This window comes from Myxine glutinosa, chromosome 4 (assembly GCF_964187855.1).
Source record: "Myxine glutinosa chromosome 4, kmMyxGlut1.1, whole genome shotgun sequence".
NCBI classification, from domain to species: Eukaryota; Metazoa; Chordata; class Myxini; order Myxiniformes; family Myxinidae; genus Myxine; species Myxine glutinosa.
The window spans coordinates 103,157,636-103,169,628 of NC_136264.1; the positions used below are offsets into that span (position 1 = coordinate 103,157,636).

The 11,993-nt window shown below is 48.8% G+C and overlaps 1 non-coding gene and 1 pseudogene across 1 annotated transcript; both read left to right on the plus strand.

Moving 5' to 3' along the window:
• Positions 1 to 6,191: 6,191 nt before the first annotated feature.
• LOC144891890 (U2 spliceosomal RNA) lies at positions 6,192 to 6,376 on the plus strand. The gene has a single exon (XR_013623300.1). It is a non-coding gene; the product is annotated as a U2 spliceosomal RNA (small nuclear RNA).
• Positions 6,377 to 7,345: 969 nt separating this feature from the next.
• On the plus strand, positions 7,346 to 7,524 carry LOC137426313 (U2 spliceosomal RNA; annotated as a pseudogene).
• Positions 7,525 to 11,993: the final 4,469 nt, after the last annotated feature.

An 11,993-nucleotide genomic window follows, 5' to 3' on the forward strand; every position in this document is an offset into this window, starting at 1 on the left:
GAGTGGTCCCAACTGTATGACCATGCATTGTGGCCCTTCGGGGGCATGATGCATGCGTTTGAATGACCATGTGCTTCCCCTTCGGGGTTGAGGCGCATGTGTATTGTTATGGGGACAGCCTTGTTGACGCTGTGCCTTGACCATGGGGTCAAGGTGCACGTCCGAGGCTGTTCAAATGTTTGGACTTTTTACCTTTTTTCATTGTAAAAAAGGCAGGCCTTCGGTCAGGCCCTAAACGATCGACCTGGCAGGAGTAATGCCCTGCTGGTGGATTAAGGGGTCTTACTCCTATTAAGAGGAGTGGTCCCAACTGTATGACCATGCATTGTGGCCCTTCGGGGGCATGATGCATGCGTTTGAATGACCATGTGCTTCCCCTTCGGGGTTGAGGCGCATGTGTATTGTTATGGGGACAGCCTTGTTGACGCTGTGCCTTGACCATGGGGTCAAGGTGCACGTCCGAGGCTGTTCAAATGTTTGGACTTTTTACCTTTTTTCATTGTAAAAAAGGCAGGCCTTCGGTCAGGCCCTAAACGATCGACCTGGCAGGAGTAATGCCCTGCTGGTGGATTAAGGGGTCTTACTCCTATTAAGAGGAGTGGTCCCAACTGTATGACCATGCATTGTGGCCCTTCGGGGGCATGATGCATGCGTTTGAATGACCATGTGCTTCCCCCTCGGGGTTGAGGCGCATGCGTATTGTAATGGGGACAGCCTTGTTGACGCTGTGCCTTGACCATGGGGTCAAGGTGCACGTCCGAGGCTGTTCAAATGTTTGGACTTTTTACCTTTTTTCATTGTAAAAAAGGCAGGCCTTCGGTCAGGCCCTAAACGATCGACCTGGCAGGAGTAATGCCCTGCCAGTGGATTAAGGGGTCTCACTCCTATTAAGAGGAGTGGTCCCAACTGTATGACCATGCATTGTGGCCCTTCGGGGGCATGATGCATGCGTTTGAATGACCATGTGCTTCCCTCTTGGGGTTGAGGCGCATGTGTATTGTTTTGGGGACAGCCTTGTTGACGCTGTGCCTTGACCATGGGGTCAAGGTGCACGTCCAAGGCTGTTCAAATGTTTGAATTTTTACCTTTTTTCATTGTAAAAAAGGCAGGCCTTCGGTCAGGCCCTAAACGATCGACCTAGCAGGAGTAATGCCCTGCTGGTGGATTAAGGGGTCTCACTCCTATTAAGAGGAGTGGTCCCAACTGTATGACCATGCATTGTGGCCCTTCGGGGGCATGATGCATGCGTTTGAATGACCATGTGCTTCCCCCTCGGTGTTGAGGCGCATGTGTATTGTTTTGGGGACAGCCTTGTTGACGCTGTGCCTTGACCATGGGGTCAAGGTGCACGTCCGAGGCTGTTCAAATGTTTGGACTTTTTACCTTTTTTCATTGTAAAAAAGGCAGGCCTTCGGTCAGGCCCTAAACGATCGACCTGGCAGGAGTAATGCCCTGCTGGTGGATTAAGGGGTCTCACTCCTATTAAGAGGAGTGGTCCCAACTGTATGACCATGCATTGTGGCCCTTCGGGGGCATGATGCATGCGTTTGAATGACCATGTGCTTCCCCTTCGGGGTTGAGGCGCATGTGTATTGTTTTGGGGACAGCCTTGTTGACGCTGTGCCTTGACCATGGGGTCAAGGTGCACGTCCGAGGCTGTCCAAATGTTTGGACTTTTTACCTTTTTTCATTGTAAAAAAGGCAGGCCTTCGGTCAGGCCCTAAACGATCGACCTGGCAGGAGTAATGCCCTGCTGGTGGATTAAGGGGTCTTACTCCTATTAAGAGGAGTGGTCCCAACTGTATGACCATGCATTGTGGCCCTTCGGGGGCATGATGCATGCGTTTGAATGACCATGTGCTTCCCCCTCGGGGTTGAGGCGCATGTGTATTGTTATGGGGACAGCCTTGTTGACGTTGTGTCTTGGCCATGGGGTCAAGGTGCACGTCCGAGGCTGTTCAAATGTTTGGACTTTTTACCTTTTTTCACACGTAAAAAAGGCAGGCCCTGACTGCGGCCCTAAACCAGTAACACCTCAGCTCTGGCTGCCTGAACCCTCGATGTCCTCGCTGTGGGCAGGTGGGGCATGTGGTTCGTGACTGCATGGAGAGTGTCACCTGCAACTTATGCGGGGGAGCAGGGCATGTGTTTAGGAACTGCCCCAAATCCTTTGCAAATGCCTTGAGGCGTTCCCAAGATGACAGGGAGGGGGAACGGAGAACAGCACCGAGTGGGCAAGTGGCGGAACGGGCCACTGTGAGTGGGCAAGTGGCGGAACGGGCCGCTGTGAGTGGGCAAGTGGCGGAACGGGCCGCTGTGAGTGGGCAGGTGGCGGAACTGGCCGCTGTGAGTGAGAAAGTGGCGGAACGGGCCGCTGTGAGTGGGCAAGTGGCGGAACGGACCGCTGTGAGTGGGCAAGTGGTGGAACGGGCCGGTGCGGCAGAACGGGCCACGGAGGGGGAACAGGGAATAGCTGAGCCGGCTGGAGCATTGAAGGATGCTGGGGTAGGGTGGGGGCTGGTATCTCCAGTATTGGAGGTGAAAGGGGGTTTTGGGACACAGGAAGGTGCAGAGGAATTGGAGGAGCAGATGGACAAGGGGAATGAACCCGATCCAATGAGGGTGGTGCGGCGAAAGGGCAAACGGGCGGCAAAGGTAACCCCTGTGGGTATCGTGAAAAAGACCTGGCTAAGTGGTGATGGTCAATCTATTTTCGATGAGCGGATGTTTCAAAAGGCAGATAAAGGGAAGTGTGTGAGGAAATCGCTCCGGGTTTCCGCAAAGGTGGATCCATTGGAGAGAGACCTCACTTCGGATGACGAAGGTTGAATTGAGGGTGGGGTCGGTGAATGTGAGGAGTATTCTTGGTGAGAGTCGGTGTCAGCGCATATTTGCTGAGCTAAAAATATGGAATTTAGACGTCTTATTTTTGCAGGAATGTTTTTTGCCAGGTGGTGCTGAGTATAAACAATGGGAGCAGGCATGGGGGGTCTGTGCCATTTTTCAGGTAGTGGGAAAAACAAAAATGATGGTGTGGCGGTGCTCTTTGGGGGTAGATTAGCATGGAGGGTGGTGAAGGTGGTGGATGTCGAGCCAGGGAGAATCTGTATCGTGGACGCAGAGATTCAAGGAAAGCACTTTCGGTTCGTCAATATGTACCTCCCTCAGCAGCCGTGGGAGAAGAAGAAATTGCTGGAGCGGGTGAAACCATGGCTCTGCACCAACAAAGTTTTGGTTGTGGGTGGGGATTTGAACATCTCATTGGAGGAACCTACCAGTCGTGCAGTGGCAAAATGGGTGACGGAATTAATAGAGATTTTTAAGTTAAAAGATGTCTTTTGTGACTTCTTTAGTGGAGATCCGGGGTTCACATGGACGAATGTGGGGGGCTCACAGCTGTCAAGATTGGATTACGTGTTTGTTTCCAGCGAAGTAACAACGGTTGAAGCGCAGAGGATTTGGAACAGTTTTTCTGATCATTGTTTACTCAAAGTAGTTTTTTCGTTTGATGAGTTTTTATTTGGAGGTAAAGGGGTTTGGAGGCTAAATACCTCATTGTTGAAGAGTCCTGGGATAAGGGAGATGATTTCTGGCCGAATTAAAGCTTGGAAGGAGTTGATTCCTCTTTTTAGTTCAGTGAGGGAATGGTGGGAAGAGGTGAAACATCGGATTAAGGATATGTGTCAGAGGGTCTCAAGGGTACAGAGTGAGAGGGCTCTCAGGTCCTTTCGAGCTAAGTCGGCGTGCTTACAGAGATTGGGTAGGCTTCGTGTGCATGGGTTTGATGTGGGTGGAGAGATAAGTCAGTTGAAGCAGCAGATTAATAAATTTTTTCTGCAGCAATTTAACAGGGTTCAGTTTAGGAGTGGTTTGAGGAGGGAGAGGGACGAGCCTTGCTCGTCACCGTTCTTTCGGAAGTTAGTGAAGAACAAGATGGTTATGAAGGGATTGCTCAATGAAGGGGTATTGTATGAGTCGTGGTCAGGCATGGAGGAAGTCGTGAAGAGTTATTTTTCGGATTTCTTTTCCCAAGTTCCAGGGGATCTGGATAGGAGGGAGGTGTTCCTGTCAGGTTGGAATCATGACCCTGTGAATGGGGAGCCACTCACAGCTTTCTCTATTGAAGAGGTGGAGCGGGTGGTTCGAGATGGGAAGAAGGGGTCTGCTCCAGGGCCAGATGGATTGCCCTTGGAATTTTATAGGTGTTTTTGGGAAGAGCTAAAAGACCCACTTGTCGAGTTGTTTAATGAGGTTTTACTTGAGGGTGAGTGTCCAGCCTCTTGGGCCGAGTGCAATATTGTCTTGATACCCAAAAAAGGGGATCTGCACTGCTTGACTAATTGGAGGCCGATTTCACTATTAAATGGGGATTATAAAATTCTGGCGAAGGTTTTGCTGGGGAGGCTTCAGGTAGCTTTAGGAGATCGGTTGGGTGGGTTCCAGAGATGTGGAGTCAAAGGGCGAAGGACTACGGACGTGTTGCTTCTCCTTCGGGATTTGATTACGTCGGTGGAAATCAGGGGACGTTCGGCAGGGTTTTTAAGCTTGGACTTTGCGAAGGCGTATGACACTTTATCCAGGGAATATTTGTTCTCCATTCTAGCAGAATGGGGTTTTGGAGAGTCTGTGGTCAAGTTGATCAAAACACTGTATACCACTTCAGTTGGGCGAGTGAAGGTGAATGGGCGGTTATCGCGGCCGTTTGCGATTTCCCGGGGGGTTCGACAGGGATGTCCATTATCCCCCTTGTTGTTTGTTCTTGCGTTGGATCCCTTGCTATATAGGTTTTCTTTGCGCGTTAGCGGGGTATTGGTGCCAGGTTCGGGGGGTTCTAGGGTCCCATGTTTAGCTTATATGGACGATGTGGTAGTTTGTGTTGCTCAGAGTGGGGAACTGGGGGAGATTATGCGGGTGTGCGAGGACTTTGCAAGTTCCAGTGGACTGCATGTGAATTTTGATAAATCAAATTTGTTGGTGGTGGGAGGGGGGTCATGGGAGGAGGCCCTCTTGCAAAGATTTCGGGTCGTGGAGGGTTGCCTCCAAGTGCTGGGAGTGTGGCTGGGGACCGGCAGCAGTATAGCAAAGAATTGGGAAGAAAAACTAAGTTTGGTTAAAAATTTGTTGAGTGAATGGGGGCAGAGAACCCTCTCGTCAGTGGAGAGGGGCACTGTTGTTAAAGGGCAGATTTTTCCTTTGCTTCGGTTTTTAGCGGAGGTGTTCCCTCCAGCAGAAAGAATTGCTGCAAGGTTAAGGAGTTTTGTTTTTCAGTTTATGTGTAAGCCATGGTTTTATCGGCCTTCTCAGCACCGGCTAGGTGTCGGACAACTGGAAGGGGGAAGGTGCGGCCCAGACTTGGTAGCTAGTTTAAGAGCAGCCTTCGTGGCACTGCACATGACGATGGCGGGGAAGGCATCCGACCTCTTCTCTGCAGCCGTTGGGTATTATATTCTGCCTGAGTTGAACAGGGTTCGGGGGAAGCGTGTGGGTTTGGGTAGACCATATGATTGGAATCCCAAGTATCCCTATTCGGTATTGAAAGAATTTGTTCGGGAGGGTAGTTTTGGGGATGATTTTGAATGGAGTTTTCGTAACTTGATGAAGGAGAAGAAAGTACAAGAGGTGTTACCGATAGGTGGTCTTCAAAGGGAAAGAACTTTGGCGGTGTGGCGGAATGTTTCGTCCCAGGCCCTTACTGGAGCTCAAAGTGACCTTGCCTGGTTATCTGTGTGCCAATTGTTGCCATGTAGGGCTGTGCAAGCAGTACGAGGTCATGTCTCCACCAATAAATGCCCATATATTGGATGTCAAGAATCAGAGTCAGTTCGGCATTTTTGGTGGGATTGTGTTTTTGCTTCCTTAGTTTGGAATGAGGTTTTGTGTAAGTTTTTGTGCAAGTTAAAGGTTAAGTTTACTTTAAGTTGGGAAATGATTTTGTACGGTCCGTTTGGCGATCAATGTAAACCGAAACAAATCGTGTTCTGGAAAATATTGAATTGTTTGAAAATGGCCTTGTGGAAGGCGAGGGTCTCAGCATGTTATGGGATGCATCATTTTTCTATGAATTATGTTCTTGCCTTGTTTAAGAGAGAGATGTTTCTTTATGTGGATTTACGGAATATGTTGTAATTGTTGTGGAGGATCTTCAATTGAGCAATTGTGACTTGCTTTGATGGTTGACACTTGTTTGCTGGTTTTCATTTTAATTAAAAAATCGTCGTAGTATCTGTTCTTATCAGTTTAATAGCTGATATGTTCCGCAATGCGGGACTAGTCTATTAAATGGATTTTTGGTATCGGGAGTTGGATTAGGGGCTTGCTCCGTCCGCTCCACGTATCGACCCGGTATTGCAGTACCTCCGGGAACGGTGCACCCCCTTTGGGGGGACCTGGAAAACAAAGAAAAGATCATAAAGGAGAAACCTCAAGATTTGCTTTTACAACTGTGGATTTGCACACATTGTGGACCACTGTCTCCCGAGCATGATGCCCATCCGTCGCCGGCACAACATGATCCAGAACCGCCTGGTCAAGGCCATTTGTCATGGGGAAGTCTTTGTTGACCAACACGTCCCTGGTGATCCCTCCCCACGTGAAAGACCTGATATCACTGTGGTGGAGGGAAACAAGATCACCATTGTGGATGTGGCTGTCCCCTTTGACAATGGCCCTGATTCCCTCACTGCCTGTGCAACGGCCAAACAAGAAAAATATTCAGAGTTGCGCCGAGCATTGGCAGCGGAGGGCAAGGACGTCCAGGTGTGTGGGTTTGTGGTCGGGGCGTTGGGGTCGTGGTTCGCAGGCAATGAGTCTGCCCTGAATCGTCTGGGGATTTCACGACCTTACCGCAGACTGATGAGAAGATTGTGTTGTATTGACGCAATTAAGGGATCGCGAGATATATATATATTGAACATATGTCGGGCCACCGTCAGTATGCCGAGGGAGCCTGATTGTCTTGTCTTGTCTTGTATTTGTTGATGTTTGTTTTAATTGTGTCGTTTTTAATCACATGAGTCCTTTTTTTTTGTTTACTGTGTGGCCAAAATGTCGAGGAGCGAGTGTCTATAATAGATTGGTCCTGCGATTTTTAAACCTGGCTTGGGGCCTTTTATTGGACCCTGGATGATGTTTCGGAAGTTTCCGGGGTTCCTTTCTCCTTTTATTTTACATTTGATTCCCCCATTTGTGGGGGAAATTTTTATTGATTATTTAAACATACATATTCTGGCTTTGTGCCCCTTATTGGACCCTGGATGATCTTCTGGAAATTTCCGCGGTCCCCTTTCTCTTTTTTATTTGTTTACCCCTTTTGTGGGGGAAATTTTAAATTTTTTAAACGTTGTGTTTTGATTTTTAAATTTTTTAATAAATCTGTTCTTATCAGTTTAATAGCTGATATGTTCCGCAATGCGGGACTCGTCTATTAAATGGATTTTTGGTATCGGGAGTTGGATTAGGGGCTTGCTCCGTCCGCTCCACGTATCGACCCGGTATTGCAGTACCTCCGGGAACGGTGCACCCCCTTTGGGGGGACCTGGAAAACAAAGAAAAGATCATAAAGGAGAAACCTCAAGATTTGCTTTTATAACTGGAGAGATATTTAAACTTGAAAACTCTGATACTGAATCGGGAAGTTGTGCAGTGGTTTGTGGGTTCGTCCTCTCCAATAAATCTTCCCACTCATGATTATTCTCCACAAGTTAATAAACAATTTATGCTAAATTAAAAAGGCAATGTGGGGATGACAAACTTCAGTCTAAAAAAGGTCCTCAACAAGACAGGGATGATGTTGGTTTAGAGAGTCGACAACAGCGTTGCCGTCACATAACAATCCCTACATCACTGCCTCATTTACAATTCATCAATCGTTGCTTCAAGCTTCCACAAACATTTCACTGGTTACAACAGTACTTGATTACTCTTGTAGTGTAGCCACATAATGAGATTGTACAAATTAGCAATCCGACTATAATGTTATAACATCAGTGCATGATCATCAACTTCTTACAAACTGCATGAACTTCTCTAATTTCAGCATTATATAATTATCTCCATTTGTGATTGGTTACTCTATGTTAATAAAAAAGAAAAGTTGGAAAGAAAACTGAAACTGCAGGAAGTCCCTGAAATTATATTGGAGCTTCTTATACTTTTGCAGAAATTATATATAGGAGCTTATGATACTGTAACGAATGTGGAAACGTTACAATGTGAACGTTACAAAAGTACGGTAACACCCTGTTAATGTAAATAATGGTCGCAGTCGGCGTCCTAGTTAATTCCATGAAACTTACACGCAGGTCACGATATATCTTTTAAATAGTGTATTTCCTTATTCCATGTAGGCTAAATATGTGTTTCCCACTAGATTGACTTTGCATTGTATCAAACAAAATAAGCGTAGGCCCTTCCAATTTCCCCAAAACCTCCCTTCCAATTGCCTTCCGCATTTTGGCCGGTTTTCTTCAAACCACCATTGGCCACGAGGTAGGGTTGGGGAAGAAAGGCGTGTCTCCACCTCGTCATAAGAGGGAAGGAGTGAACCAGCCCTAACAGCCAATCAACACCGCGGTGAGTGACCCGGTAGGCGTGCCCTTGGAGTCGGCGGCTTGATTTCGCTCGAGGTGATAAAAGCGACTGTAAGGGACTGCTTTAGGAGATGACTTGGAGAGGCCTTGGGAGATGAGCAAAGAGACTGCACCAAGAGGCGGTGAGATGCGAAACGCTCCAAGCCAAAGAGGAGAGGTACTCGGCAAGGGAACCAGCTTTGGAGAGACGCGCTGAAAGGAGGGAGACGGCTCCACCCCCAGGAAGAGGAGCAGGTGTGCCGAACCAGCGCGTGACGTCTATCGCAGTGGATACACGACGGAGGGTTTCCCGCCAAAACCGCGAGGAATTGCGAACTGCGGCCTCCCGACCTTGCCTCCCTCTCAAACAATCCATCTCAAGCCTTACCTGCCTGCATATATCCCCTGTGTAAGTGTGAACGTCCTGTCCTACTCATTGTCTTGGGGTTAAGTAAGAATGAATAGTGTAAGTTAACGATTCGCTGTGTTACTGCTTCTTCCATCCATTGCTTGTGTGTGTATAATAAAATCTGTTCTTCCTCCGTATTCTTCTTCTTCTTCTTTTTCATTCTCTTTCGGTCGCTTTAGAGATTTCCCGATTGAATATCTGTGGGGCGATCTGGTCAACGTCGGGTGGAATCGGGTTTTAATCGGGGAGTAACTGTTCGGACGCGGTTAAATACACCACCGCTCGGTCAATATAACATCTAAAAGCCGCGTCTGTAACAATACTTTTCGCTAGGCCTAGCTCTCGACAGTAGTCTGGAGGCAGTGATGTCGGGGTTGTTATGTGACGGCAATACTGTGAGCTACTCTCTTAACCAACATCATCCCTATCTTGTTGAGGACCTTTTTTAGACTGTAGTTTGTCATTCCCACATTGCCTTTTTAATTTAGCATAATTTTTTTAATGAACTTCTTTCTGTCATTTTTTACAATGTGGAATAACACAATCGGATATGGTACTCAGAGGATACCCAATCTTGGAGCAAAAGTGCCAAGATATCTTCGTCAGCAATGTCAAACACTGCACATGTTCCAATATTGTCGAACCGCTAAGTAACCCTGACTGTATCTTGCAGCTCTGTCTTATTGCTCGTTTCTCAAAGAGTAATGTCTTCATCCAGCCTCAGGCCACACAATGACCTGCACTTTGAAATGCCCAAAATAACTGATGTGGTTTCCCTTTAACCAATAGGGTGGGGGCAGAGGAAAGGGGCGGAGCCCATATCAATTAATTGACCATTGACCACTCCAGGCGATGCAGTGTGCCAAAACAAAGATGAAAGGAACACGAAATGTCTGTTCAAATATTTATTAAACTAGGGGGCCCGTTGGTCCATTGGACCAAATTTTAATTGGGGACTTTTGGATCTTCTGGGATTTTTGGGTCTTTGATGACTTTTGGGTGTTTGGGGACTTTTGGGTCTTTTTGGTCCTTGGGAACTTTTGGGTCATCTGGGGATTTTGCGTCATCTGGGGTTTTTGGGTTTTCGGGGACGTTTGGTTCATTGGGACTTATTGGTCATCTGAGTCCTTGGGGCTTTTGGGTCATCAGAGACTTCTTGGGTCCTTGGGGACTTATGGATCCTTGTGGACTTTGGGGTGATCTGGGTCTTTTGGGTCCTCGGGGACTTTTGGGTGATTTGAGTCATCTTGGTATTTTGGGTCAAGTGTTGAAGGGTCTGCCAAGGCCTAAGGGGTCTCGGCAGTCTAAAGGGTTAAAAGGCACATTTGAATCGTGCGGAATTAATTAATAGACGTGAAAAAGTATGACTGACACACACACACACACACACACACACACACACACACACACACACACACACACACCTCCATTTATCGTAGATTCAATTTGACTGGATTCCTTGTTCAGTCTGTTTTATACGACGGCATAAGTGATGAGCCGACGTAGCGAATCTGGCGCCGAGAAACCGTGACTCGAGATGGTTTATTGATCACGTGGTTTCCTTTTGCATTGACTCGCGACTGGAGGGTTCATGATCACGTGTCCCATGTGCGGTGTATAGCACTTGTACCTTGCTATTATTTTATTTTCACAAATGTAAAACTGAAAAACAAGGCCTTTCCCGAGACATGATATTTCTGCTGATATTATTTTATGCCACATAACATTATCACGCATAACGCCAACACTGAGGAAAATGTGTCTAGCGGCTCCGCCCCCATCAAGCTGGTTGACAGTCATAGCCACGCCTACCCCAGCCCTATTCTTTTACAAAGGAATGTCGTTTTGTGTACTTTTTGAGGAATCATTTCAAGCCACGAGAATTATAATACCAAAGGATGTTGCAGGAAATAAAACTCTGTCGAATGGTAGCAGAATCATTGCCATTGATAGAGGCAGCTCGGAAAAATGCCGTCTGAGGAAGATTATTATTATCATTATTGTTATTATTGTGGCGGACACGAAAGCCCACTGGCGTGGTGACATCATTCCGCGCACCAAGTGGGCGGCGGCCACGCCCCGGGGGTAGGCGTGGCCTGAGGATATACACGGGGCGTGCAGCCCGGAGCGCGCTAGTGTTACAGTGAGCTCCTCAAATAAAGACGCTTATAAGTTACCGCTTGTCCGCTTCCTCCTTGCTCACAAGCAGCGCGCGTAACGCCGCGCTTTACTGGTGACCCTCGACGTTGGATCTGCCGGAGCGATCCTTCCACACACGACGCCATTGCCATGGCCAACAACGCAATGTCGATTAAACTTCCCGAATTTTGGGAGGCCCAGGCCGAAGTCTGGTTCGTCCAAGCCGAAGCCCAATTTCAGCTTCGGCGCCTCACCGGCGACGACACATGCTACTGCCACGTCGTCGCCTCCCTCGGGCCCGGCACGGCCGCTCGAGTTGTGTCCGTCCTTCGCCACCCACCGTACGGCCACAAGTACGAGGCACTCAAGCGGCTGCTCCTCGCCACATTCGGCCTCACGGACGACGCACGGGCCGACCGCCTCCTGGATCTCCCCGAGCTCGGCGACACGCGCCCGTCGGTCCGAATGGACCATATGCTGTCACTGTTGGGCGACGAAGCCCCCGGTTCTATATTCCGGGCGCTTTTCCGTTGCCAACTTCCAGCGCAGGTTCGCCTCGCGTTGGCCGGGACCGTGCTAACGGAACCCCGAGCATTGGCAGCCGAGGCGGACAGGTACTTCGCAGCTTCGGACACGCGGGCGAGAGCCGGTGCGGCCGTCACGGACCTCGAGGCTGATGCTGATCCACAGCATCAGCTTACACAGCATACTGATACGCACCTCGTGACCGCCGCCACGCCCCGCCCACCGCCGCGGCGAAAACCGCCACCGCGGGGAAAACTGCCAACTCCACCGGCCTGGCGGAGCCAGCCGCACTCCTCCAGCTCCACCACCTGGTGCTGGTTCCACGCCAAGTTCGGCCACGAGGCTCGGCAGTG